A 27668-nucleotide genomic window follows, 5' to 3' on the forward strand; every position below is an offset into this window, starting at 1 on the left:
TAGTCTTAAGTCTATATTCAGATATGGAGGAAAAAGGAGACATGGTAACATATGGTTAGATTTTTTTTCAGTCTATCGTATGTTTCCTCCTCTGAGAACCATATTTTAGATCCCTGCTCTTCCATTCGTCTGGTCTGGTTAGTTAGGGTATCCATCCTGGTATCAACAGATCTACATCCCATCCCTCTTTTCCTCTGACTTGCAGTGCAAATGTACTCTGATGTTGTTTTATATGACTGTACTCTCATCCCTGAAAACAAGTCCCCAATTATTCAAATGTTCAATAGTGACCCCTAAAGCTGCTTTGTGAAAAATTTTTATCACTAATTTTGGCATCTATGTAATATATACTCATTGAGCACATACTAAGTGCAAGTCTTTGGTTCACTTAGGATTAAAATGTTCTATCAAGTGTTATAACTTGGATGGAATGAAAAGGTACCCTATGAGTCACATGGATAGCTTAGGAACTTCTCATAAATTCTAAAAAAAGTAATTTTCTCTTGTTAGAGCATTATGAGTGAGTGTTGCCAAGTGTGATTAGTAGCCTACCACATCCAAAAATGAGGAAGGGAGATTTTACACTGACTGATAAATTTTATTGTTGTAAACAGACAAGATCGGAGCTTAAATATGTCCTGATTTAGGGCTGAATTAGTTGACTGGAACAAACAAAATCATTACTAATTGGAGAGCTGAATAAACTAATTCCAGTTATAATCCTAATAGTTTAGAATATCACTACCTAACTGGCAGGCACTGCTTCCTGCTCGATGCTCCTTTATATCTCCTAATACATTTCTTTCTTGGGAAAGTGGAAGAGGCTATAGTACTTCTGGTAAGAGCTTTGTTGCTTTTTATGCTCCTATTTTGGGAGTAACTGTGGCCTCATTTCTAGAACAGGACAGTTTTATTTTTCTTATATGTGTTGTTTCTGTTAGCTTTTTCATTGCTGTGATCAAAATATCTGTCAAGAACACCCTAAAGGAGGGAAAGTTTATTTGAGGCTTACAGTTTCAGAGGTCTCAGAGGTCTCAGTCCAGGAAGAACCAGTCTGCTGATCTGGACCCAAAGTGAGGCAGCAAATTGTGAGAGGAAGGCATGGGAGAAGGAAGCAAGGAAGAGAAGAGGCCACAAGGAAGATGCACCCCTCAAGACATGCCTCCAGTGATTATCTTCCCCCAGCCACACCCCATCTGCCTACAGTTATCACCCAGCCAGTCCATTCAGATGAGGATGGACCAATTAGGTTATAGCTATCATAACCTAATTATTTTACCTCTGAAGATTTCTGCTTTTGGGGGAATAGCTCATATCCAAATACCTCATACCCCATAACATGTATATTTTCTGCATATGTATGTAATTACATGTGGCTGAATACAGCTACTGTTATGTGCTTATATTAAGTTATGAGACATTTTTGTGTGTGTTTGTGCATTTATAAACCAGATGCTATCTTTAATGCTGTGTGTGTGTTTTAATATTCTCCTTATCAGTCATCAAAGGTGGATCTCCACTTTAGAGATAAGGAAACTGAAGGATAGATTATTAAGTTGCTTGCCTGGGTCACAGATCTCAGATCTGCTGAGTGGCTCCAATGCTGGGGCTCTGAATTTTAGATGCTTCAAGGGACTCTAATACTTCGTTGTTCTAACACTAATTAGATTCATTTATACAGATTAACAGCTACACCTAAACTCCACATCTTTAGAAAGCCTGAGTTCCTCTGTGCCAATCATTTACTTGTTCACATGGTTTTGGTTTGAACTTGATCATATCATTTTATGATTGAAGATTGGATTGGAACATTTCCTTTTCTATAAAGGAATCTGAAGAAAATTAATGCATTTTAGATAAATGCCCATATTTTAACTGTCTTAGGACAACATACTTAAATATAGAGTTTGTATGTTTTGTAGAGGAATCTACTTTGATAGGACTTGCTCATTATGACACTATGACAATTGCAGCTACGTTACCAACCCTGAATTGCTACATGTTTGGTAAATGTCAGTGGACTTCCCTGTCTCTTCTAGGTTTAGGGAAAAATAAGATCATATTTAAGTAGAGAATTTTTCTCCCAACTGTGAGGATTTTAAGCACAACATCAATAGAGCTGAATAACTGGCAGAAGAAGATTCTTCGTTTTAATCATAATTCTTTGTTTGTCTGAATTTTAACAGTGTTGTGCCATATCGGGTACAGGCCAGGATCAAAATTTATGACTGGGTTCGATTTCTAAATTGAAGTTCCATATAATTCAGCCTGATTTATCAGCAGTCCATTATTCAGTAAGGTAGCCCCACCATCTAGGAATTTGTGGAGCCAATTACTCTCCAGAGATTGTCACTGTATGTCTTGCAGTAATTATTGGTGGAGAGTAATTTGTAAGTAAACATAAATATAGTACAGGTGAGTGAGAAGGGAGGTTTTAGAATGAAGAGAAAAGCCATCTGATTTGAGGCTAAAATATAAAATTAAAAAGAGGATCAACCAAATTGGGGGCAGAATAGGGCAGAGAATTATCTAGAAAATTATGAGTATATTAAGGCAGGAAAGAAATAAAAATATTTGGGAAAGGTTCCAAAAACATGAAGGCATAGAAATAAATCAGTCAAGGAATAAGAAGGTAAATTAGTGTGTTTCTTTAGTCCTAGGAGAGCAGTAGCCAGGATAAAGTGAGATGGACGCAGTCCTGGAGTACTCCCAGGTGATGCTAGTGTTCATCCAGGGTCAGGAAACTGCAGTGTCAAAGGCTACTTATTCTTACTTTTGAAAGAGTAAAGATATGAACCATAAATGTAGATTTATATCCCATTTTATCTTTGTAAAACTTCTGTTTTCTGATGAAGTTCTTAGGAAGAAATCTGATTTCCTAGAATGATAACTTATATTGGACTAATTCCTTCAAGTTGTCTCTGTCTGTCTGTATCTCTCTCTCTCTCCCTCTCTCTCTCCCTCTCTCTCTCTCTCTCTCTCTCTCTCTCTCTCACACACACACACACACACACACACACACGCACATGGGATTGAACCCAGGTAAAGAGCTCTTTACCACTGAGCTCTTTCCCCAGTCCTTTAAAGTTTTTTTTGTACTTTCAGACAAGTTGTTGATGCTGGCCTAGAACTTGTGATCCTCCTGCCTCAGCCTCCAAGTTCCTTTTTCATGTTTTTATTAGGGTATTATATTTTATTAGGGTATTACATTCCTTAAAATTCATGATGACACTTTCTTCCACATAATAGCTATGAGAAAACTTAACAAATATTCTCAATTTAGAAATAGCTTTTAAAGGACTCGAGCTCCTTTTCTTCATGTTGATATAAACAGAAGTTCCCCTGCTTCTTAGTCTCCTTTCTAAAGAAAGTATCAAATAATCTTTAAAATTTTGACTATATGACATTACATATTTGTCCAAAATCATAGAATGTAGGAGACCAAGAGTGAACCCAAACTATGGACTTTATGGGTCATTATGGGTCATGATGTAGGGTCATTGATTGTAGCAATGTGCCACTCAGGAGTGGGAGGTTGATACCAAGGTGCATGTATTAGGGTAAGACATGTGGGAAAGCTCCAAACCTTTCATTTTATTTTGCTCAGAACCTAAAACTGCTCCAAAAATAGTTTATTAGTTAAAAATAATTGTATTCCAGGTTACAGTGCCACCTAATATCCTCCCATCATCCATGAAGCATCAATGCACAGTGTGGTAATGACTGTTCTTGTCCATGGCCTGAGATTGGCTTATGCTTTTTATGGAACTCTTTGTGTCTTCTGTCCATTTACAATGGCAGCTTCTGAGGGAGGCATTATATTACATAAATGCTGATCCTCCACTGTGCTTCTTAGAATATGGTAGTTATGTAATAAACAGGTGATCCATTAATTAAACAACAATTTTCCCATCCTCACATTGTTCTGTTATTGAAAAGGTGATCTTGAGGAGGTGTTTCTGTGTGTGCAGCAAACAATGTAATAGGGAAGGTCTCAAGATTGTAAGAAAAATATTTCCTTTCACAGTACCTTCAGGTAAAATTTAATTCAAATTCTAGAAATCGAGTCAGCACAGGAGTTGCTGCTTGGCGTTTGTGGGCAGTCCATTGCTTCTATAATGTTACAAGAAAACTATTCTTAACAAGGTTGACTTTGAATAGAAGTCATGCAAGAACTATAAACAGAAGCAGAAGCCTTTGAGCTTCTCTAAGTCAATAAAACATGATCTGAAGATGTGCCAACCTGAAGGAATTGGGCAGTTTGAAAAATGCTTAGAAAAAAAACATATTTGCAGCATCAATAAGTCTGACCCTTGGTTTCAGAAGGTACTATTTCCAGTACTTCAAGATATGTGGGTGGACTGAGTCATTGTCATTCCTCCCAGTGTACTTTTCCTTCCCCATCCATGAGCAGTGGGCTACTTACTGTCTTGCAGAATTCAGTAACTTACTGAGGGCGTTTCTGAAGAAAAACTCAGAAAGCCAGTCATGCATTTGAAGCCATAATGAAGCAATATTGATTAATTCGACTTAAATTTGCAATTCTGTCAACTCTGCTCTCTTCCACTACACTAATCGAAGCTGGAATATTGACAGGAATGTTTAGATATAGCAGTACCAATAATGCCAGGCCATTTTTTTAGAGTGAGATCCTGCTGTGGATTTAGAAGATGTATAATATGGCATAGGACAAATGCTGGGTGCTTGTATTCTTTTGACACTGATGGCTGTGTGTATGTTCTTAAGATAGGAATGTGATTCTGAAAGGGAGAATCTGAAAGTCTTTGCATCTGTGAGTTGTATAGGCTGAGCAACCCATAAGGCCCCAGGCTTCTTTCAACAGTATTTATAGGACACTGGGAGATTCTCTATAGTGATGAGGCTGTGGTCAGGGGCCACATTTGCTGCCACACTTGTGCTGCCTAGAGTCATGCTCCTTGTAGCCTTGTGTCAATTAATTAGATATTAATAGAAGAACATATGTGCCATCCTCCCCTGCTGCCTCTTGGCTTTAACCAGGCTGCTGAGGGTCAGGGGAGAGATGAGCTACTGATCCATGTGACGACTGGAGAGAGGTGAGAGGGGAAATGCATTGTACTTCCAACCCCGGGCTTGACTGTTCCCAACACCCACTGCTCTACATTGCTAGGAGGCCTCCACCTCACCCTGCCTCTTATCAATTTTGTCCTTTAAACTCTCCTAGAAATGTCATTGAATCAGAGATAGTATGTCTTTCTAGAGGCCTGCTTCTTAAAACCTACTTGGGGATAAACATTTAGGGCCTATCCAGAAATGAAGCCATTAAAACCCCATCTCAGGTTTTGAGTTGAGAAGTTGAAATGTGTCTCACTACCTGTTAGACTTGCATGGTGATGCACCACTCCTGCGTCTCAAACTTGCAAGCCACTTGTGACAAGTTCTCTGGCAATCCCATCCCTGTCTAAAGGTCCAGTTAGTAGTCAGACCAGTCACTGAGCAGAGCCTATGTTTTCCTTGCTTTTTACAACAAATGACAAATCTTCTGGTGACAGTTTATTCATAGGACCATGGTAAGTCAGCTGCTCGTGGAGGCTGGGACTGCTCCCTTCATCACAAGCATCTATTTTTAGTATCTTTTTCCAAGGGAATCTTGCCCTGTGCCCATGCCCACCTGGTGTGGGTGGTAGAGAGATCAAAGCAACATAGGAGATCTGTTTCTATTCCTGTACTGCTTTTAAGAGTTACTCAGGCAAGTCAGTTTTGAGCTCTGTCTTCTAATCTAGCAAGTGATTGGATTGAACCAGATTACGTTTTAGGTTCCTTCTAGCTTGACTACTTCTGTATCAAAAGAGTTTTTTGACTTCCTCTATAATTTTCAATAACTATTCACTCTTGTTACATGGAAATTTCCAGAAAAGATCAATCACCACCGCTATTTTTAAAGTCCTGCTCTGTTAAAAAATTGTGATGGACTACATGGTCATCATTGTGATTATCTTTACATTTCTACTGGGATAGATAGTTTTGTAAAGGGTTTTCACATTTATTTTCACAAATAGCCTGCTTGGGGTATATTATATAGGAAAGCCGAGGTTTAGAGTTAAGATGCTTACTCAAGACCTTGAGGCTAATAAATGTTTGAGCTGGGATTAGAACCCACATTTTTATCTGACACTCTTTCAAATTCTCTATGATAAAATAGTACTGAAATAGCACAAGTGGTACGTAGTCTTTTTCCAAACAGTATAGACTATGCCCCATGCAAGTGAGTAGAGAAGGGTCACATTTTACATTCTTTTAAAAGATATTAGAAAAGGCACTGCTATTGCCAAGGGCAGGATTTTTTGTGCATTACATTTACTTTTAAAATAGAGCAGTCACTCATACAGTATTTGTTTTGCTTTCCTGAACTACATAGCATTGGTGATTGCTTTCTCATTCAGAGTTAGCTTTTCCCCACCACTGAACTCCTCTTCTGAATACTATGTCCTTTTCCTTGTGTTTATAATAAATGATTAGTAACCTTGATAGAGAAATTGATATCTAGAAAGGGCACAATTGACTTCTTTCCCTCTATTCAGAGATCATCCATGTAAGAAATCTCATCTGTGGCACTCTGCTTTGTACTAGGAAATGAACCCCAGGAAGAATATGAGATCGAATTGGCTAGATTGCCATTTAAGAGTCCTATCAAAGACCAATGGGCAGAATGTCCCTTAAATTGGCATGACTAAAATTACAAGCTACTAGAGGGCAGGAATTAATGAGTAACTTATAGTTTTATCATTTTTCTTATTAGAATTGACTCTTCTTCTAATACATCCTTCTATTCTGTGATGTTTTGTAAATTTTAATTGAATTAAATTTCACCAGATGAAGGACAGTAACATTTGAGGCCTATAGAAGTGTTTTAATACTTTGGGGATGGGAAAGAAGAGAGAAGAACAATAGAGAGCTCAATTAATTTCTTCCCTGTGAACTCCCTGTGAACCTTCAACAGTTAGGATTGCAAATTGTACTCAGAACTCCATTGTCCAGGAAACAGCTTTTGTTTAAAGAACTAATGCAAATTCCAAGACTTTAGCTTATTGAATTTAGTTCAATGGCTTGTGGCCAAAAATTTAATGAGGACTGAAACAACCAATATCTCCCACCATTCCACTCTGTGCCACTGGGACTACAATTGATGAGAGGAAGAGGTGTCTTAAAGTTCAACACAGAGTTAATATATTCTGCCTATTTGCAACTTTCATCAAAATAAAGTCACCTTCATAACAATGACTTGTAGCATGATTTTGTCCTCATTTGCCATTTTTAGCTGGAATTTGAATGAAAATAAGAGGAAATAAATCACTCTGTCTTTTTTCTCCTTTTACCTTACAGAGTTGGGGAGCCCTTTCAAATTTTAGAGTTAAGAGGGATGAGAGCAAAGGAGAAGAGATCTTTTTAGCACTTTGCAAAGTTAATGAGAGACTTACTTTGTGAATGTTAGAAGGGTAAACAGAGAATTCTTAGTCTCACTGAATATTTAATGAATAATTCTAAGTGAGCCAACCAGAGAAGGATGAAAAGTAAGAAAGCCAGGTCCACACGGATCTTAGACATCTCTTTTATTTCTCCTTGTAGATAATAGACTGCTTTCAAATTTTTCAGTGTCTTTACCATTTATTGAATACTTGGAAGATTAGTGCATTATTATGGTGTACATATGATCTCTGAAAGACGATCTCTGAAAGACAAAGATGTTACTCCTGCTCTTTTCTATGTGGAATAGAGCTATATCTACATAAAGAAAATTAGGTTATCATTACTCACTGTATGAGTGCATATGTTTGTATATATTTTCTGTCTGGAATCTGGACACATATCTCAGAGATTATAAATCTTATCACATTTCTTAGGGTCAAATATGAGAAGAAGAAATATTAGCAGGCACTGTCAAAACTCATGATTTTTTTTTCTACTTTTTTTAGCGTAAGAACAAGGAGGAAGCTGTCTTCCTTGCTCAGGAAGGATCGGGTCTTGGAAAGGGTGAAACATTGGACATTAGATATAAATGGGATATAAACCTTAGATCAGAATGTTGCTTGAAAACCTGCTAGCTTTTTGCCTAGGGATGTATTTTTTTTTCTTATGCTGAACAGACAACACTAACTCTAGGTAAATTAATACCAGTTTTTAATTTGAGTTTCAACTCCAGAGATGGGTTTATTCACGTGTTGAATACATGAACTTCAGGCACTGCTGCTTTTAACAAACAAAATAGTCTGAAATAGACTTTTACTGTATATTATCAGTCAGGTGAATTTAATGTGAACCTCATTTCCATAATTAGAGCTATTGAGAGTGTCACTGTAATTATGGTTACTTAAAAAAAAAAAAGCTCCTAATTATCATCTGAGGGGTGTGCTCTCAGTGGATTAATGATAGCCTTGCCCATTGCTGAGCTAGACTCAGGATTAAATAGTCCAACATCTGCTGCTGTGACATCTACCCAGTGCACTTCATTGTGATATATCAGGTCAGGGCTATACTGACTTATCTTTAAAAGCTGTGTTTGTTTTAATTAGTTAGAAAGTTTGCTGAAGCAGAAGTGGACTTAATGTCTGAATTAGACAAGTCTTTCAATTCTCTATTTTGCAAAATTCCTATGCATGGAAAAAGGTAAATGCTAAATGTTAACTTCACAAGAATTTTATTTTAGCTTCAAGCATTTTTACTTAAATAACCTAGGGAGTGAAATTGACTGGAATGGAGAATAATTTTTAAATCTTTGAAAATTCATTGTGGAAAATATGAATCATTTCAGGGGAAACAGAAATTCTTTAGGAAAAAAGAGTCAGCCTTTTTGCTTATAAATTGTAGACTGAGGCCACGAAGCCGAGAAGTGAATCATAGATGTTGTAAGTTGTGTTGATTGGAACAGGACATTTTTGAGGAGTAGAGCTGAGTAGAATAACATTCTTAGAATAATTCTGTTAATATGTCAATATGCTTTTATTAGTGAATGTTTTATAGCTTATTACCTATTTAGTGTTTAAATATTGTTTTTATAAATGATTATGATCTTTCCAAAGAGGCAAGCTCCAACTGGAAAGAGCTGAACTTGATAAAGAAGCTGGTCAGTTGTCATAAGAATTCCTACCTAGAAATCATACTTTTTAAGTATGAATGACTCTACTATCATGTTGAGATAGGTTTTATAAGAGATGTCAGTTTGTGACAAGGTAATGAGGTAGTGAAATCCTTGTGGGATTTTATATGCTGGAAAATTACAGGATGGGTGTATTCAGCCCAGCATGTAAGAAGCTTTGAAGTCACTGCTCCATCCTAACAACAAGCAAAAATCTAAAACCCTGAAAAATCAATAACTCTTTTTAGAGCCATGAGAGAGATGAGGTCCCAGAACAGTGACCTGCAAAACTGGAGAGAGAGGCACATATAAAGAATCATGACTTTACTGGAGCAGAGCCTATGGCTGGAAACCTCCTCCAGACCCATTACCATGTAGGATAATCAGAACTATAACTAAGGAATTCCTAGAGACTTGATGTGACCGGGTCTGAGCCACACTCCAGGAGTAGAAAATCAGAGGGAGAGACACATGCAAGTGTGGGTTTTACACCCAGGCACTCAACCAGGTTCCCACAGCAATTATGAGAAAAGTTCCCTTATATTTCTGGCAGGGGAGAAAAATGGGAACCACTTTGAAATACTCTAGAACACTCTGTTTTTAACAAGGTCAACCCTACTTTACTGGAACTTAACCTCCTTGGTTTTATCAGAGCCTAACCAAACCAGAAGAAAAATACTCAACTCTAGCCTCTTTAACCATCTTGTCCCACCTAAAGGGGAAAAATAAGAGAAGCGTTGATGCAGTTCCAAGTCATGGTTATAGTCTCAACATAAGACTGAGATCTATCATAGGACTACAGAGCACCTCCTCTCCCCCAAACAATAGATGCCTGGGTACTGGTGGTCTTTTCACCCAGTACATTATGTCCACATTTCAACACAAAATTGGAAGGTACATAAATGGCATGAATTATCTAAAGAGATTGAACAAACTTCAGAACCACTGTCGGATATGGCAGTGATGCTGGAATTATCAGACTGGGAATTTAAAAGAATTATGGTTAATATTCTTACAGTTATAATGAACAAAGTAGACAATATTAAAGAACAGATGGGTAATGGAAGCAGAGAGATGGAAATTCCATGAGAATCAAAAAGAAATGCTTGAGGTAAAAAACATCATAACAGAAATAAAGAACGCATGTGATGGGCTCACTATCAGATTGGATGTGACTGAGGAAAAAATCTCTGAGCCTGAGGATATGATAGTAGTGACCTCTAAAACTGAAAAGAAAAAAGAAAACGATCAAAAAACCTGAAATAAGAAGAAACAAAACAACAAGATATCTAATAGCTGTGGATCAACTACAAAAAACTTAACATATGCTTAATGAGAATAACAGAAGAAAGGAAGAAACAAAAGGAATATTTGAAACAATAATAACTGGGAATTTCTCCAAATTAATGCCAGACATAAACCACAAGTCCAGAAATCACAGAACACAAACAGGATAAATGACACCCCCTCCCCCAGTTACATCTAGTCATATCTTAATCAAACTTATGAAAATTAAATACAAAGAAAAAAGTCTTGAAAGAAACCAGAGAGGGGGGAAAATCACCTTATTCTCAGAGGAATAGTCAAGAATGACATCTAAAGTATCCTAAGTAAATATGCAATTAAGAAGAGAGTGAACACAAATATTTTAAGGGTTGAGAGAAAATCCCTACCAAACTAGAATTCTGTTCCCTGTGAAATCATCCTTCAAATGAGAAGAAGAAATACTTTCCTAGGCAAACAAGAATTGAAGAAATTAGTTGTCAGTGAATCTGCCTTGCAAGATGTGTCAAAAGAAATTCTCCAGAGAGAAGATCACATGCTTGGATCGACATAAGGGAAGAACAATGGAGAATGAATAAGTGAAAAATGTCTCAGCCACAGGAGACCAGATAATCTAACACATGTCTTGGGATTTCTCCAGGGTCTCCTAGATGACAGGGAATTGTAGTCCTTTTTCTTTGGGCTGTTCCTGTATATTGTACCTGGGCACAATGCTTGGGAATCTGTTCATGATTCTGTCTATATTAGCTGTGGTACTTTACTTGCCAATCCCATACTCTCTTTCCTCTAATCTGTCCTGGGCTTACTTCAGTCTCACCCTGACTGCAATCCCAGGGATGATGGTGCATATCCAAGCACACGGCAGAGTCATTTCACATGTGAGCTGCCTGACACAGTATCTTTTTAAAATTTGTTTTCAATGTTTGGAAAATCTGCTCTGAACTATGATGACATATGACAGGTTTATGGATGCCTATCACCTCTTGAACTACTTGGTGATTATGACTCCCTACTTCTGTGGCCTCCTGGTTCTGGTATGTGTGTGTGTGTGTTTTTCTTCATCAGTCTTTTAGAATATCAGATGTACAGTTTGATGGTACCACAACTTACTTTGTGTGGAAATGTAAACTTTCTTTTTTTCCATGAAACTTCTGAGCTGTGCAGGCTTCCCTGTTCTGACACCTACACCAATAACAAATGAGGTGTAGTGGCTTCAGTAGTGTATACCATGGACATTTTGATGCTAAACATCTACAATCTGAGGAATTCAGCATCAAGAGTGTCCTGTGTGGGCTCCTCATTTGTGTGACCTAATATTAATACCTTTGCCATGTTTTTTGGAGTGTGGGTTGGAAAAGAGAACAAGATCAAATATCTGAAACCCCAAAGCCTGCCTTTTTGGTTAGATTTTTTTTTATGGTTCTTTGTGGCTTTCAATCTTTTTTGTTGTTTCCTTTCTAAATATAGCTTCTTTTGGCATTTCTTTAGTGGGATAAAGGGGGAATCCTAGAATCCTATCCTTTTTTTTTTTTGGTACCAGGAATTGAACCCAAGGGCACTTAATCACAGAGTCACATCCTCAGACTTTCTGTTTTTACTTTGAGACAGGGCCTCACCAAATTGTTGAGGCTGGCCTCAAAATTGTGATCTTCCTGGCTCAGTATCCTGCGTTGCTGGAATGTCATATGGTTGGAATCATACAGTATATATTGCTACATATATTTAGTTTCATGTAATAATTAACCAACTGGTAACTTCATAGTTTGTCACTAAGGAAGTATGTTAAAAGAAAGGAATCGGGCTGGGACTGTAGCTCAGTGGTAGGGCGCTTGCCTCACATGCATGTGGCCCTGGGTTCGATCTTCAGCATCACATAAAAGTAAACAAATAATAATAAAGATATTAAAAAAGGAATCATTTTTTAGAGCTAATCCTTGGGGTAATAGCTAGTGGTGTTATGGGTTGATTTGAAAGGTAAGTCAAGCTGACTCCATTCTGCTCAGATATCTCAGCCTGTGTGGGGAGTTAGCCCCCATTCCTGTAAGAGCCCACTTGCATAAAAGCTGACACCCCCACCTATTTGCACCCTGACCACAATGTCTTTAAATTATGAAGCTGTTCTGAGTAGATACAAGAAGTGTGAGTTCTAAGAATGTTCTGTTAGTTGGTACTTTCCACTTTTAGCACTTATAATTGTATCTGCCTCACCTGTTCCCTTCTTTGTAGTTTTTCTGTTTAAATGGGCCCTTCACCTGCATTCAGTGTCTTGGGCTGCAGAGCTGTCTGCTTTCTGCTCCCTTGGCCAGAATAAATTCTTTGTCTTTTCTTCAAAAAGACCAGAATTTTATTTGGAATTTTAGAATCACATCTTAACAGTGGTAAACATCATGTAAACTTGGATCAGATTGGGGTATCTCATGGTTTCTCGCTAGTGATAGTACCCATCATTAGGAGGAAAACTGTAGTTCTCGGGGAATTCTTCTGGATTGGGTGAGATCATGGCTTATAGCTGAGGATATAGGATTTAGCAATGAGGGAATAGGTGAAACTTAAGCAGATTTCAAATGTTTTCTAATCCAAGAAATCTGCATTACTGGAATTGATCCTTCCCTCAATATGGATCTGGGGGTTCAAAGTTCTAATGTGATTTTAGACATTTTTTTTCCTTGAGCTTAGAGACCTGGAAAGGCTTACATGGTAGCTGAAGACAATCATTTCCTCATGGTGAGCACAATTGGAACAGAGTGATTGACACATAGAGGTAAAGTGATAGTATTAGTTACCCTTTCATAAGTACCTAGTATTTATCAGTTGCTAAATATATTAAATCTTATAACAATACTGGAAGAGGTGCTTCATCACTTCATTATTGGGTTTAAAAAGAAAGTCATTTTTGCCTTCAAGAAAAATGGAGCTAGATTTTTATTGCTAATGATTTACTCTTTAGGAGGTTAGAACACTGGGAGAACAAGAAAAGAATCAAAGAATAATGTTAGAGCAGAAAATTAGGGAGAAATGGAGCTTCTGGAGAAGATAGCAGGAGGAAAGTAAAATATATATTTTGGGCAAAAAAAATAATAAGGGGCAAAGACATTTTCACCTTTAGGAGAGAAGAAAGGAAAATAATTATCAGGAATACAGGAGGAGTAGAAGCTGATTCTGAGATGTTTCCTTTAAAAAATGTCTTAAGACTGGATCTCAGAATAGCCAAAGCAATACTTAGCAAGAGAGATTCCTTAAGAAACTTGGAATGGAACCACCATTTGACCCAGCTATCCCACTCTTTGGTCTATACCCAAAGGACTTAAAATCAGCATGCTATATTGACACAGCCACATCAATGTTTATAGCAGCTCAACTCATAATAGCTAAATTGTGGAACAAACCTGGATGCCCTTCAATAGATGAATGGATGAAGAAACTGTGGCATATATACACAATGGAAATTACTCAACCTTAAAAGATAATAAAATTATGGTATTTGCAGGTAAATGGATGGAGTTGGAGAATATCCTGCTAAGCCTATCTCAAAAACTCAAAGGCTAAATGTTCTCCCTGATAAGTGATTGCTGATCCATATGGGATGGGGGGAGAATGGAGGAACTTTAATAGTACAAGGGGGAGGAAGGCAGGGGAGGGGACATGGGAGGGCTAGGAAAGATGGTGGAATGAGATGGACATCATTACCTAGGTACATGTATGACAGCACGTATGGTGCAACTCTACATCTACTACCAGAAAAATGAAAAGCTGTTCTCCATTTGTGTATAATGAACTGAAATACATTCTGCTGTCATGTATAACTAATTAGAGAAAATTAAAAAAAAAAAACCCTTACAATGTAGATCAGTTACCCTAGTAAATTGATGAGGAAATAATTCTTACAGAGGTTAAACCTTGTTTGAGGCTACCCACCTAGCCAGGGAGTGCTGGAATGAGATTTCTAACCAGAGTTCAGGCTATACCTACTTTCAAATAGTGTACAGCTAACATAGGAGGAAAGTACTTTGCACTGAGATGGAGGGAGGCAGGTTAGATTAAGAGTCAGAAATTGTAGTAAAATTCTGAACACCTTGAATTTATAAGAATTGAATGAAGGGTACTTAGACTGCCAAGAAAATACTGCACATTTTAAATCTACATTTAGAATTATAAAGTTTATAACACCCTATGTGTCACAGTTCTTTCCCATGGTTAGGTCTCCCAAGAGTGGTGGTGTGTTGGGGGGTCATGTTTAATGCCTTTGGGCAGTTTAAAAGGATAAATGACAAGGAGTACTTTAACTTTCCTAATAATCCTTAAATGATTTTAATCCTTAGAAACACATTTCTTTCTCAGTTAAATTGAGCAATTTTCACTTTTAAGATGATCCTATTTTCAAAACAATCTGGGATTTTTCTATCATGCCTTCAAAAATATATAATAAATTGTTGTAAACTCTAGGTACCCTGCTGTGCTACAGAACTCTACAACTCAGTCTTCCTATCTGATTTTGTTGTTTCTCCCTACCCCCTGCCTTTCTAAGCCTCTGGTGGCCACTGTTATACTCTATAATTCTATAAACTAAACCTTTTCAGCTTTTACACACACAAAAAAAAAAAAAAATAAAAAAGACTGGGTCTTCTAGAAGCAGAGCCTGAGAAGGACTCTTATGCAAATGTTCATGAGGTAGAGCTTTCTGATGAAGCCCTGGAGCAAGCTAAGGAAGCAGGATATGGCCAGAGAAGCTATGGGGATGGGCGATGGCAGCATGCTGTCAGCCACTGAGGGTTGATGTGTGACATACCAGGCATCTTCAATGGCAGCAGGGTTCAGGAGTGAACCCTTAGCATCCAGTACCACAGTCCAGACTGCAAAAGAGAACCTTAAAGGAGCATCAGCAACAACTGTCATGGGAAGAGGAGGAGCCATACCTACTGGTTGTGTAGTCAGTGGGTGAGACTGGGAAGAGGCACAGGAGGGACTCTAGACAAGTGCTCCGGACCACATAGGAACTGGGTTTTCACTTGCAGATCCCCCAGGCTGTCTTTGGGCACTATTCATTACCTAGAAGTTCCTCCAGCTGTTACTCTCATACTTTCTAGTAAGGATTTTATTCCATGGCACTGAATTTTCGCAGATTATTGGACTAGCAGGGCTATGTCAGTCTGTTGCCTAACAATAGGCTTACTTGTCATGACATTCAACACAGAGACCTCTACACTTAATATCTAAGGAAAACAGGGCATTGATAAGTAGCAGAATTGTAGGCTCCTTACACTTGTAATTGGAGGAAGGCAGTACATTAAAGTGTCTCAGATAAACTTGATGACTAGAGAATATTTACACTTGTCTTAGTTACTAATAGCAGGTCATGTGGCTCAATTCCTTGAAGTGAAGGCCTCTGGTAAATTGAGTCAGAGAACATGGCTTAGACTCAAGGCCATGGAGACCTCTTTTTCTTACATTGAATTTAAATTCTAGAACCCACACACTGGGACTTTTTTTTTTTTACAATAATTATTGGTTCTTTTTAGCTATACATGATAATAGAATTCACTTTAATAAAATTATACAGATGTAACTTGAAATAATATGGAATATATCTTATTCTGGAGTCCTGTTCATATGGATGTACATGGTGGTGGGATTCATTGTATTGTTTTCATATATGTACATGGGAAAATTATGTCAGCTTCATTCCACTATCTTTCTTTGCCTATCTCCCCTCCCTTACCTTCATTTCCTTTTGTCTAATCTACTGCATTTCTATTCTTCCCATCACTACTCCCTTATTGTGAGTTAGTTTCCATGTATCAGAGAAAATATTTGACCTTTGTTTTTGGGGGACTGGCTTACTCCATTTAGCCTGATGGTCTCCAGATCCATCCATTTGCTGACAAATGCCATAATTTCATTCTTTATGGATGATTAATAGTCCATTGTGTATATGTACCACATTTTCTTTTATTGAAGGGCACGTATGTTGGTTCCATAGATTATGTATTATGAATTGAGCTGCTATAAACATAATGTGGCTGTTATTGTTTCAGCAAGTTAAAATCACTGGAAGAATAACTCAGTAAGGAGTGAGTGAGTATAAGAATTCTTAATTTCGAAGAGGCACAACAGTCTATGCTTTGAGGACAAAAGATTATTGAGAAGCCATCTGTACGTTGATTTTAAATCCTTTGGGGATATACCAAGAAGAGGGATAACTGGGTCAAATGGTGGTTCCATTCCAAGTTGTCTAAGGAATCTCCATAGTGCTTTCCAGAGTAGTTGCATCAATTTGCAGTCACACCAGCAACGTATGAGTCATACCGGGACTTACTGCTCAGCATGTTAGATAGTTAAAACGAGGTTGGAGAAGACATGCCAATGCATTTCACCAACCAGCTTCAGACTGGTAAGAGTGGACCTGTCTTGTCCCTTTTTACAAATGGACTATAGAGCACTATCTACTCTCTAATTCTCTCCTGGGCAAAGATATAAGCCTTCAAGGAAGTTTTTTTATCCTCCTCCTCCTACTCTTCCTCTTCCTCTTCATCCTCCTCTTCCTCTTCGTCTTCATCCTCCTCTTCCTCTTCCTCTTCCTTCTCCTCCTCCTCCTTTTCCTCCTCCTCCTTTTTTAATCTAGTGAAGCAATGCACAAACCAGAGAAGATGAAGAAACAGTTGTTCCCTCCTCTGGTCATTGGGTGATGCATCAGAAATGCAGCAAACTATGACATACCAATGGTAATCAGGTGGTTCCTTTTCTTCTCAGTAAGGAAGGCAACACAACCTTGGACATGTGGCTAATTAGACTGACTGGTAGACACCTGTTTTTGTTCTTAGTTTTATCTTCCCCTGACCTTGGGGACACGGTTGATCTTCTATATGCTTCTGCTTCTCCTCTGTAACTAGGTGACTATTTACTACTTTCTAAATAGGGTGTAAGGATGTGATTATTTTACAACTCAATTATTTTACCAGTGTAAATGAGCTTGGGGTAGGTTTGTAACAGATCCTTCTGGTGGCTTGGGTCAAGGTTATAGTTATACAGGACTGATATTAAACACAAGGAGAGAAAGACTATGTCAGTGTGCTCAATTAGGAAATAAAATTATGTGATTCATTAGGAAAGAAAAAGTAAGCATACTATAAGGGATATGAGTGTCTCAAAATTACTTAACTGAATTTTAAATTTTCAACAAAGCAAACATTTTGGAAAATATTTCAAAATGCATTCTTTGTAATTTTTGAATTCTTAAATGTTTGTTTTATACACAATGAAAATTCCAAGAAATTATATATTTGATTTTGATACCTAATGACAGTGACAACTATTAAAACTATGAATTTTCAAGTTACATCTGTCAATTTGACCTTACTGAATTTTTCTTTTAACAAGATCATATTGGCAGATGGATATGTGCTTTCAGATATGTGCAATTATAAAACACCTTGAATATGTATCAGCATTCATTCTAAAATTGGTTCAGTGTTTAACAGAAATTTCATAGATTGTGCTTTGCTACTTTTGTCTTTTTTTAAAGTCTATTACATTTTTATACATATCAAGAGATTATGAAAATAGAAAAATAAGCAAAGCCTCTGGATCAATTGCTGTTTTTCTCAGAATTCTGAAGTGTTTTTCTTAGATCATTGCTATTTTTATTCCTTTTTAACATTCTTGAGAGCTTTCTTCTTCCTCTCTTATGGCCTCTAACCTTCTTGTGTAGATTAGGAAGACAGCAGTTCTATGTAGCACTTGTGAACCATTTCTCAGCTTACCTACTCCTACTTGGTCCATTCAGTCTTCCAGGGAATTTAAGGATTTGGTAAAACAGGAATCATTTTTCCATATCTAAACAGGAAGGACTGAATTAAAATAGTTCAAATGGATCAACCTATTGTGATACCTTGAAAATATAACTTCAGAAATGCCCGTAAATGCCAGTAGGTTACTTAAGAAGGTGAACAATTTTGCCTGTTTCCTTTCTTGCTTAGTTATTCTGAATTTATTTCTTAGGGAATGTTTGATGCTTATGAAACAATATCCAATATAAATGATGGTTATGAAGCATAATAACAAAGTGAACTCCCATGAGTGCCCAGGTAAGAAATAGAACAGCATAAACTTCATCTATGAAGTTTATAATGACTAGATTAAATTTTCATATTCACTTTTATTAATTTGCTTATTTTAATTAGGTATATGTTATAGCAAAATGCATTTTGATTCACTGTACACATTTGCAGCATAACTTTTCATTTCTCCGGTTGTACACAATGTAGCATCACACATATATGTCCATCATACATGTACCTAGGGTAATTCATTCCACCATCTTTCCTGCCCCCATTGATCTGGAAAATAAAGTTAACCACACAGTGAATATGGCAAGAAACCCTGAACAGAAGATCCAAGAATTTTCTATTCATTTTTATCTTCTTAAAAATAGGTTTAAAAGTCATACATGTAGATGTTCTTCAATAAATAGTGTTCCACTGTTTAGTTTGTACCTTTACAAAAAGGATAACACTAGTTTTCTGTGAGGTTTTATTCACAATTACGTTTAAAGATTCATTTTGGATTTTTTTTTTACATGGCCCAATCTTTTTTTTTTGTTGGGTAATAGGCAATTGTGTGAATTTATTAATCTATGCATTAGTTTATCTATATTTTTGTCAGCAAACCTTTAGATGTTTGAGTTCCCCCTTGTGATTATGAACAATACTTCTGTGAACTTAGGCTTGTAGACAAAAGTATAGTCATAAAATATGCACAAATTTAACTCTAGCAGGTAATAGCAGTGTTTTTTTAAGTGGTTATACAGTTTACACTCCTAAAAGTGATCAATATTATATACCTTTTTGTTAATTTTTATCGTTCTTTCAAATTTTAAAAATTTCTCAGTACTGTGGGTTTATGTGGTACTTTGTCTTAAGTGTTTCCTTAACTAGAGGTATGGTTTGTTTCTTTTAAAGTACTTGCTCCCAGCCAGAAGTTGCTTTCCCCTCTAGTCCATTCATTCACACAGTAATTGAAACCTGCCTCACCATGAGAGAAAACTATGGAGACTGCTGCCAGAGAGAGAAAACTTTGAACCTTCTCAGACTTTCCTTCTGTTTCCTCATTAATACATAATGCTCTCCCAAGAGGACAGGTAGAGGACACAACTTCTCAGTCTCCACAATATCTCTTGTTCTCCTCTGGTTGCACAGATGAGAGGATACATATTGTAGCTCTAGACTTTTCTCCTTTTTGATGTACTATAAGCATGCCTGTTTCACTGAGAATACTAAAGCTTCAAAGCTGCACTGTGTGTAATGTGTTGGTGAAAGGGTCAGAGATTCATGGAAGGAGAGCCTGACTGATGGATTTTCTATGGCAACAGGGATAGAATCTGCTTCTCATCAAAGGCTGGAAAGCATGCCTCCTTTAGAGGCCAAGATAGAGGAAACATTGAGCTTTGAATGAGGATATAGAGGCTAGAAAGATGGATACTGTCAAAGAAATATGAAAGTTAAGGGTTAGATGCATACATGATTTCCATTCTGAGGTCTGCCTTTCCAGGTAGCCATATTTTCATAGACATTTAAAAACCCTGGAGATGTTTTTCATACTATTTAGAATATTAATATATATTTTGAAGACTGGAAATGATGAGGATAATGAAACTAGTTATTGACAGACCTAGATTAGATTCCAGGGTGTCTGAGCACTAACTACACAAGGACATTGTCCATTGAAACACCGACTGCATCATGTCCTCCATCCTGCTCTCTGGTTTCTCTTCTACTGATAGAACTAAAACTGTGCACAGTATGGAAATCCCCATGAAGAAAATAAAGGATAGGTTGTAATCTGTTAGACTGAAGGTTTATTACAAAAATAAAACCATTTGTCAAGACTAGAGTTGAGATCCTACAAACAAGTGGCTCTTTGACAATTGCAGCACAGTTTTCTATGAATGTGATCTGTTAGGAAATATTCCCAGGCGGGAAAAAAAAAAACCCTACTTAAAGGCACAAGGCAGAGTGGGGGAAAAGGAGGACATAAGCAAAGCCCATAGGACATGACTGGCCCAGCCCCACAGGGGAGTTTTGAAGACCTGGTAGGTCCCATCCTCAGGTGGGGCGTATAGGGCAGCAAGGAAACTGGGACATTTATCTTCACTCACAAGTCAGTCTTTGCTTAAGGCTGTTCCTGTGGTGAGGATAAGTCAGTCCCCAACCACCTTTGGCTTTCTCTGTGCATACAGCAGAGCAGATTCCAGCAGCCTGAAGGGAGCCCAACAAAGAATCACAGCTGGCTATCTGGATTGAGCAGCACATCAGTAGCTGTTGCTCATGAACGTGGCAATGGGATCCAAAGCAGTGTACAGAGCCCTAGCTGCTTCTGCTGCCATGCAGTGCCTCTAACGAAACGCTCTGTATCAGTGATGGTGTAGTGGAACTCTCCTACAGGAGAAAGGAATTTCTTGGACTGTCTCATGCATGCCTGATGACAAAACAAATTAATACAAATTTGGGAGTGGGTGGGATTTTTGACAGTATTACACCTCAAAAGCTGTAAACATAGAGCTTTCATAATGGAGATCGGAATTTTTTATCAAGTGTCTATTATGTTACAGATATCTTGCTGTGTACTTTATTTGCATGATTTCACTTAAGCCTCCCCAAAATGGAATCATATACTATTTCGATCCTCACTTAATAGATGAAAAAGCAGACTTGTTGATTGAATTGCTGAAGTCAAATAGCTAGTCAGTATATCCTATAGCTACAATGTCAACTAAGTCTACTCAATTCCAGATTGTGCCACTGATCTTAGCACCATTCATATTGAATGATTAAGGATAGGTTTTAAAAAAAAATCCACCCATAGTAATGCCCTTACAATTTTTATAGTAAAAAAATTGGAAACAATGTGCCCATCCCACAATGAGGTCTGGTTGAAGAATTTGTATCACAATTACAAGATGAGATAATTTTTAGCATGGATTTTCTACTTTAGTTTTACATATTTTATGTGACATGAAAAGTTGATCAGTCTATTATATTAATTAAAAAGAAAAAAAACAACAGTCTCAGCAATTTAGTGAGTCCCTTAGTAACTTAGTGAGATCTTGTCTCAAAAAAGGGCGGGGGGAAGGTGAGTGATAAAATGCACCTCTGGGTTAAATCTCCAGTACTCCACCCCCCAAAAAAATCATTCTCAAGACAACTATAGAATATTTTTGTGAAAACAAAACAAAAATATATACCACATGTGAAGGGTGAGTAAGTTGTATGAAATACCATATACAAGTCCTGGGTGATCTTTCTGACCCTCCTCTTCTATAGGTCTACATAAATCTGCTCCTCTCTCTAATTCTTCTTTGAGACATCTCTCAGAGGGAGGGAGGCTACATTTTTTTCTCCAAAGCTCTTGAAATTGATAATTGCTAATGGTTAAGAAGGAGCCATGCTGAAATTTTCCATAGCACAATTGAACCTTGCTTCATATTCACTTCCCGGGTCCTGACATTAGAATCCCAGTAGCCTCTGCCTGGAATGTTCTCTCCCACAGATACCCCATTAATTCATATTCACCCTCAAACCTCAAGCCCCATAATTATTTCCCCAATAAAATTATCTTCCATTACCGGGGAAAAACCCTTATTTTTCTTGGAGAGTCATGTTTTGCTCTTCATAACTTTTAACGTACTGGCAGGTTACTTTTTATGTGTGAGTATCTCATGACTGCTGATCTCTCCTGGTAAACTGTAAGCTCTATGACCACACGGGTCATACTGTCCATAGTAGCTTCAGAGCTTGACATAGGGCCCGAAGCATGGTAGTTGAACCCCAAATAATTTTATAAGTAGTTGACTGTAAAAACAATTGTAGTTTCAGGCTGTTTGCTTCCTAGTCCTGAGGGCAGGGTTGAAAATAGAGAAACACTTTCCAGACCATGCTAATGAAGACATAGATGTGCAAAAATAGGAATTTTGGGGAATCTACCTTTTTTCAACCTACCTACTTCTATCCCTAATTCATCTGTTTTGCCGAAGCCATTTGACACCAAGTTAGATAATGCCAAAGACCATCATTTTCTCTATTCTTGTTTTCCCACCACATTTTTTCTGTTCATCATCACCTCTCTGTTCCTCATATACATCTGCTTTTGTTACTTAATGCTTCCTGTTCCACAATTAAGAAAAAAATCAGTTAACTTTATTTGAGTGACTCTGTGCTAAACAACATACTATGGGAAAATAAAGTAATTTTCAATTTATCAATTAAGAGACAATAATGTAAGCAAATAATTTAGATATGATGTTATTTATATTGTATCAGAAATATTTTGAAGTTAGATTGGTGCCACCCAGAAGGGAGTAGTCAATTCTACCATTTGAGGTAGATGAAAGATTAAGTTTTCATAGAGGACAAGATTGAGTTGAGTTTTGCCTTATTTCTTCTTAGTGGTATCCAAACACAGCAACTGGAGACAGTTCAAGGGCCAGCCCCATCTCTTTTTTCCCAGCATTTTTTTCTATCAGATAAGACTCTAAATAAAAAATTAATTTTAGGGCCTGTATTTTTAGTATGTTACAAAACAGTTGGATAGCAAATGACACATAGTTGAATGGGAAGACTCAAAATGAGATTTTCCCAAGTGTTATGTCCAGTATAAGAGAATGACTGTGTGTATTTACAAATGACTGATAGTGCTATTATGAATGCCCACTTTGTTTATTTACTTGTTTGTTTATTTTGGTACCAGGAATTTAACTCGGGAGCACTTGATCACTGAGCCACATCCCCAGCCCTATTTTGTATTTTATTTAGAGATAGGGTCTCACTGAGTTGCTTAGTGCCTCACTTTTGCTGAGGCTGGCTTTGAACTCATGATCTTCCTGCCTCAGCCTCCCAAGCTGCTGGGATTACAGGCATGTGCCAACACACCCAGTGCATACCCACTTTTAAGTAATTGTTAAAAGACCAAAATAACAGTAATAACAACCTAGATCTATAAAGGACACTATTATAGTTTGCAGTCCTTCACAAAGTGTACTCCAGAGAACAGAATATTTAGAGGAAGATCCCTAAAAGATAAATAACTTAGTTTTTGTTGTTTGTTTATATTTCCACAACTAAAACATATGGCTACTGAGAATAAAGGGCTAAATGTCTGCAAATATTTTTCCTTTTTCTGCATTACTCTAAGGAGGTGGACTTGGTTGCTGCGTTTGAGAAAAACACTTTGGGAAGAACTACTTCCTACTCTCTGCAGATGCTTAGTGACATGCCTTACATTGGGTATAACTGACACACTATCCTGAACTATCATGCAGGACAGCAGGAGAATAAATAGAACTTTTAACACAGAACTTGGTGCTACTCCAGTAAGTCTTAAATGTGAATGAGTGGGAGGCTCTAAAAGTTGTTGTTCAGAAGATTATCATAAATCAAAATTTCTTTGGCTTTCAGAAGTTTTCTGGAGGAAATATATAATTCAATTCATCTTTATTCATTTTTAAGGGACAAGAAGAACAGCAATTTATAGAACACATAATATCATTCTGCTCTTGTCTGTGGTATCAGAATCTATTGAGATTCTGCTAGTTCTACAGTTCAGTGATGCTTGGAGAAAAGCCAGGAGAACCGAGGAGACTGACAACACTACTTTTGTTTTAAAGATGAAAATGGAAATTGTATCATTAAAATTGAGCTGCGGGAATACAATTCAGCATAAGAGTTGTACAGAAATTACTGGACCTAGTGAAAGGATGTTTTTTAGGGATAAAGAAGATTTTCATAAGTGTTAACGATTTAATTAAAAAAAAAACAGATTTTGAAATACACAAAAATAGTGATGTATATTTGTGCATCCATGCCATTTGAAGTCAGTAGACTTGAATTTGTTTTCTACAAATCATTTTGTTGACCCTGTTTTATTTTCTAACTTTGTATTATGCACATTGGCATGTGAACAAAATAAGTTAAAATGTATTTATACCGATATTTGTGACCTTCCATGATGAGGGTCTGTTGGAAGAGTGATAAGAACATTTAATGTGAGAAGAATGAAATTTTAGATTCACCTCCATTCCTAATAAGCTCTGTGACCTTGAGTAAGTCACATAATTTTATTAATTTGCAGTTTTCTCATCTATGAAATGAAGTTGGACCATATGATTTTGAGAGTCTTTTCCTTTTATCTTTGAAGTTATATTATACTGTCAGCTCTCATTTTTACTAATTTAGAGGAGCAGTGAGCTGCTGCTATGATACAGTAGATTAATCCTTACTGCTTATTTGGTATGGGAAGCAACAGGACTTGCGGTAAAGAAAGGGATACAGTGGGACTGGGGATGTAGCTCAGTTGGTAGAGTGCTTGCCTTGCATGCACAAGGCCCTGGGTTCAATCCCCAGCACCACAAATAAATAAATAAATAAATAAAACAAGCAAACAAACAAACAAAAATCAGGATACAGATAAAGTTGTCACAAGTAGGGACAGACTTAAATGTCTCCATGCTCTGGGTAATGTTTCATTGCCCATTACCGCATGCCCCAAATGCTCTCAATTCTAAAGTTGGAATCTGAACTTGAACTCTAGTGACCTTCAGTATATATAATCCTATGTTGATGCTGTTAGGATAGTATTTGTTTCTGAATACCCTTTTCAAATACTCACAAATTCAAGCATTTGAATTTTTCAGTTATCTGCTGTGACAGGAGTGAGTTGTTTAAGGGTATCTTATCCATTTCACTTTGGAGAGTTAGACTAAAAGTTCAAAATTATGTCCATGATCCTGGGACCACACATCTCAGGCTAATATTTTTAAACATATGAAGTAGAATCCAGAGAATTGCAAAGAAACTAATCAGGTTGAAAAAGAGATCCATCTGTAAATCCTAGGTTGAGACCTCTATAGGTGTCATTTTCTACCTAGATTGGAGCTTCCTTGAGACAAGGGAGTATAGCTCTTGTTCATTAATGTGTTCTAAGTGCCTAACAGAGCATCTTCCTTCATCACATCATAAATGCCTCTTCAGGTCTTTCATGGGCTTTATACATGACTGGTTCTTAGCCAACATTTATCATGATAGATGTACAGATGAGCTAGCCCTGGACATTTTCCACTCTCTTCAGGCAGCATCAAAGGCTGAGTTACTGGCTTAATGCTGGCAATTCCGTTTCTTGGAGTTACAGGTTGGCCTGATGTCCTCAAGAAATGAAGTGGAGGGTATATTGGTCTCCTTGGCCTGCCATACCAAAGTGTTGTAGATAGGAATGATTTAATAAAAATCTATTTCCCCATAGTTCTAGAATCTGGCAGGGTAGATTTTTTGGTGAGGACTCTCTGCCTGGCTTGCAGATGACCATCTTGTTGCTATGTCTTCACATGGTGAGGAGAGCGAGAGTTCTTTCATGCCACATCAGGAAACTTAATTTTATAGGATCAGGACCCCACTCTTATGACTTTATTGAACCTCAATTGCTACCATAAAAGAGATATCCAAATACAGTCACACTGGTGATGAGGGTTCAACATGAACTTTGGGTGAGAGGATATAATTCAATGCACAGCAGACGGTTGGTGTGGTGTACAGTAAGATGTGCAAGAGGACTCCAAGAACAGAATACCTATGTCTCATTCCAGCTCTGTCATTAAGGAGGCCGAATTTTAGAGAATTTTCACTGTTTGCCCATGTGTGAAATATTTGGACTAGATAAAAATGAAGTTTCCTTCCACATTCAGATTCTTAGTACCTATATGAATAGCCAAGGAATCCTAGTAGAGTAAACTCACAGACTGAAAGTGCTTTTTTAGAATTGTCCTAACTTTTGGTAAGAAAATTCAAAGTTTTTCAGTGAAATTTATTATACAAGACATGCTGGTAAATTTATGCCATTATTGGCTCATGGATCTGTCCCACTTCCTTAGTGATGCAATGGCTCATATTTATTATTGAGATGAGAGGAGTTAGTAGTGCTCGAATGGTAAGGCTGACATTGTCCTTTTCTTCGTGAAGTTGCTTCTTTAGATCTTAGGGTCAGATTTATTGCTTGGTTATTTTATTATTCAAATGCAACTAGGTAACAAAGTAACTTTTAGAGTTTTTATTTTTGAAATAAGCTTACACTTAATAGACGAGTAAAATAAATGTTTATTAGACATTAAGTTAGTAATAACTTCAACTTTTTATCAAATGTTTATTTTAAACTACGCACACTTCTCCAGTTCCAGTTATGTTTAATGTTCTTAGTAGCATTGCACAAGATGAAGTAATGAGTACTTCCTGGCTGGGAACACGAGTATTTTTGTTTGCCTAGGACCAGTGTTTCCCTTCATCAGAAAGACAAGACTGACAAAGCTTACTGATTTCTATTGAGAGTTTTGATGATCACTATTATCAAAAAAGCCAGGCATTTGATTAAGCTTGTAAATCTTAAAAAGTAGCGAAAGATTGAGAATTGATTTATTTGGGCTGTTAATTCCACAGCATTCTAGAACTGAAAGGACTTTGAATGATAGCATAATCCAGCTTTGATGGTATAATCCAACTTTCATTTATTCTAATGCCCATAAATTCTCTATGGCTTAACATTTTTCTATTAGTTCTGGTTATTTTATGAGTCATTCACTCTTTGCTCATTTATTTATTTGTTCATTCATTTATTCCTTTGACAAATGAAGCAATATAGAGTGGTTAATAACATTAACTTAATTTAAAATTCTGGTTCCTTTATTATTAGTGGTGTGACCTTACTTTGTAAGCTTTAATTTCCTTATCTTTAAAATAAGAATATAAAAGCGACTATTCCACAAATTTGTCTTATTGATTAAATGAGATAGCATGTATAAAACTTTTAAAAAGTGGTTTATATAAGTGACTCAATAAATGTTTGTCACTCTTACAAATACCCACAAGGCCATTGTGTATAATAAATAGATGATGGATATAAAGCTTTCGGCTAAGTACCCGTCACAGATAATCCTTCTATAGGGGTGAACTATTCTTATCAAGAACATATATGTAGGTTCTGGGGATGAAAGGTGGAATAAGAGTCCTTGAGTTTTCTGAATCCTTTTGGTCTTCTATGTATTATTTCTCTCCAGGAAGAAACTAGGCTACAAAACAACTCAGATTTCTCCAGATGTGAAAAAGTGTAGAAAATGCCTACCAGAAGAATAAATCAAAACCCATAGTGTTTCTTAAAGATCTGTTGCTCTGAAACTTGTTTACAGAAAATGGACAAGAACTTGTCTTTAGTAAGAAGCTTCTGACAATGGAAAAGAGATAAA

General features: G+C 37.1%; 1 non-coding gene across 1 annotated transcript; it reads left to right on the forward strand.

The window, feature by feature from the left end:
* The first annotated feature begins 24720 nt into the window (after positions 1-24720).
* On the forward strand, positions 24721-24794 carry Trnaa-ugc (transfer RNA alanine (anticodon UGC)). The gene has a single exon. It is a non-coding gene; the product is annotated as a tRNA-Ala (tRNA).
* Positions 24795-27668: the final 2874 nt, after the last annotated feature.

The sequence above is a fragment of the Marmota flaviventris genome, chromosome 2 (assembly GCF_047511675.1).
Source record: "Marmota flaviventris isolate mMarFla1 chromosome 2, mMarFla1.hap1, whole genome shotgun sequence".
NCBI classification, from domain to species: Eukaryota; Metazoa; Chordata; class Mammalia; order Rodentia; family Sciuridae; genus Marmota; species Marmota flaviventris.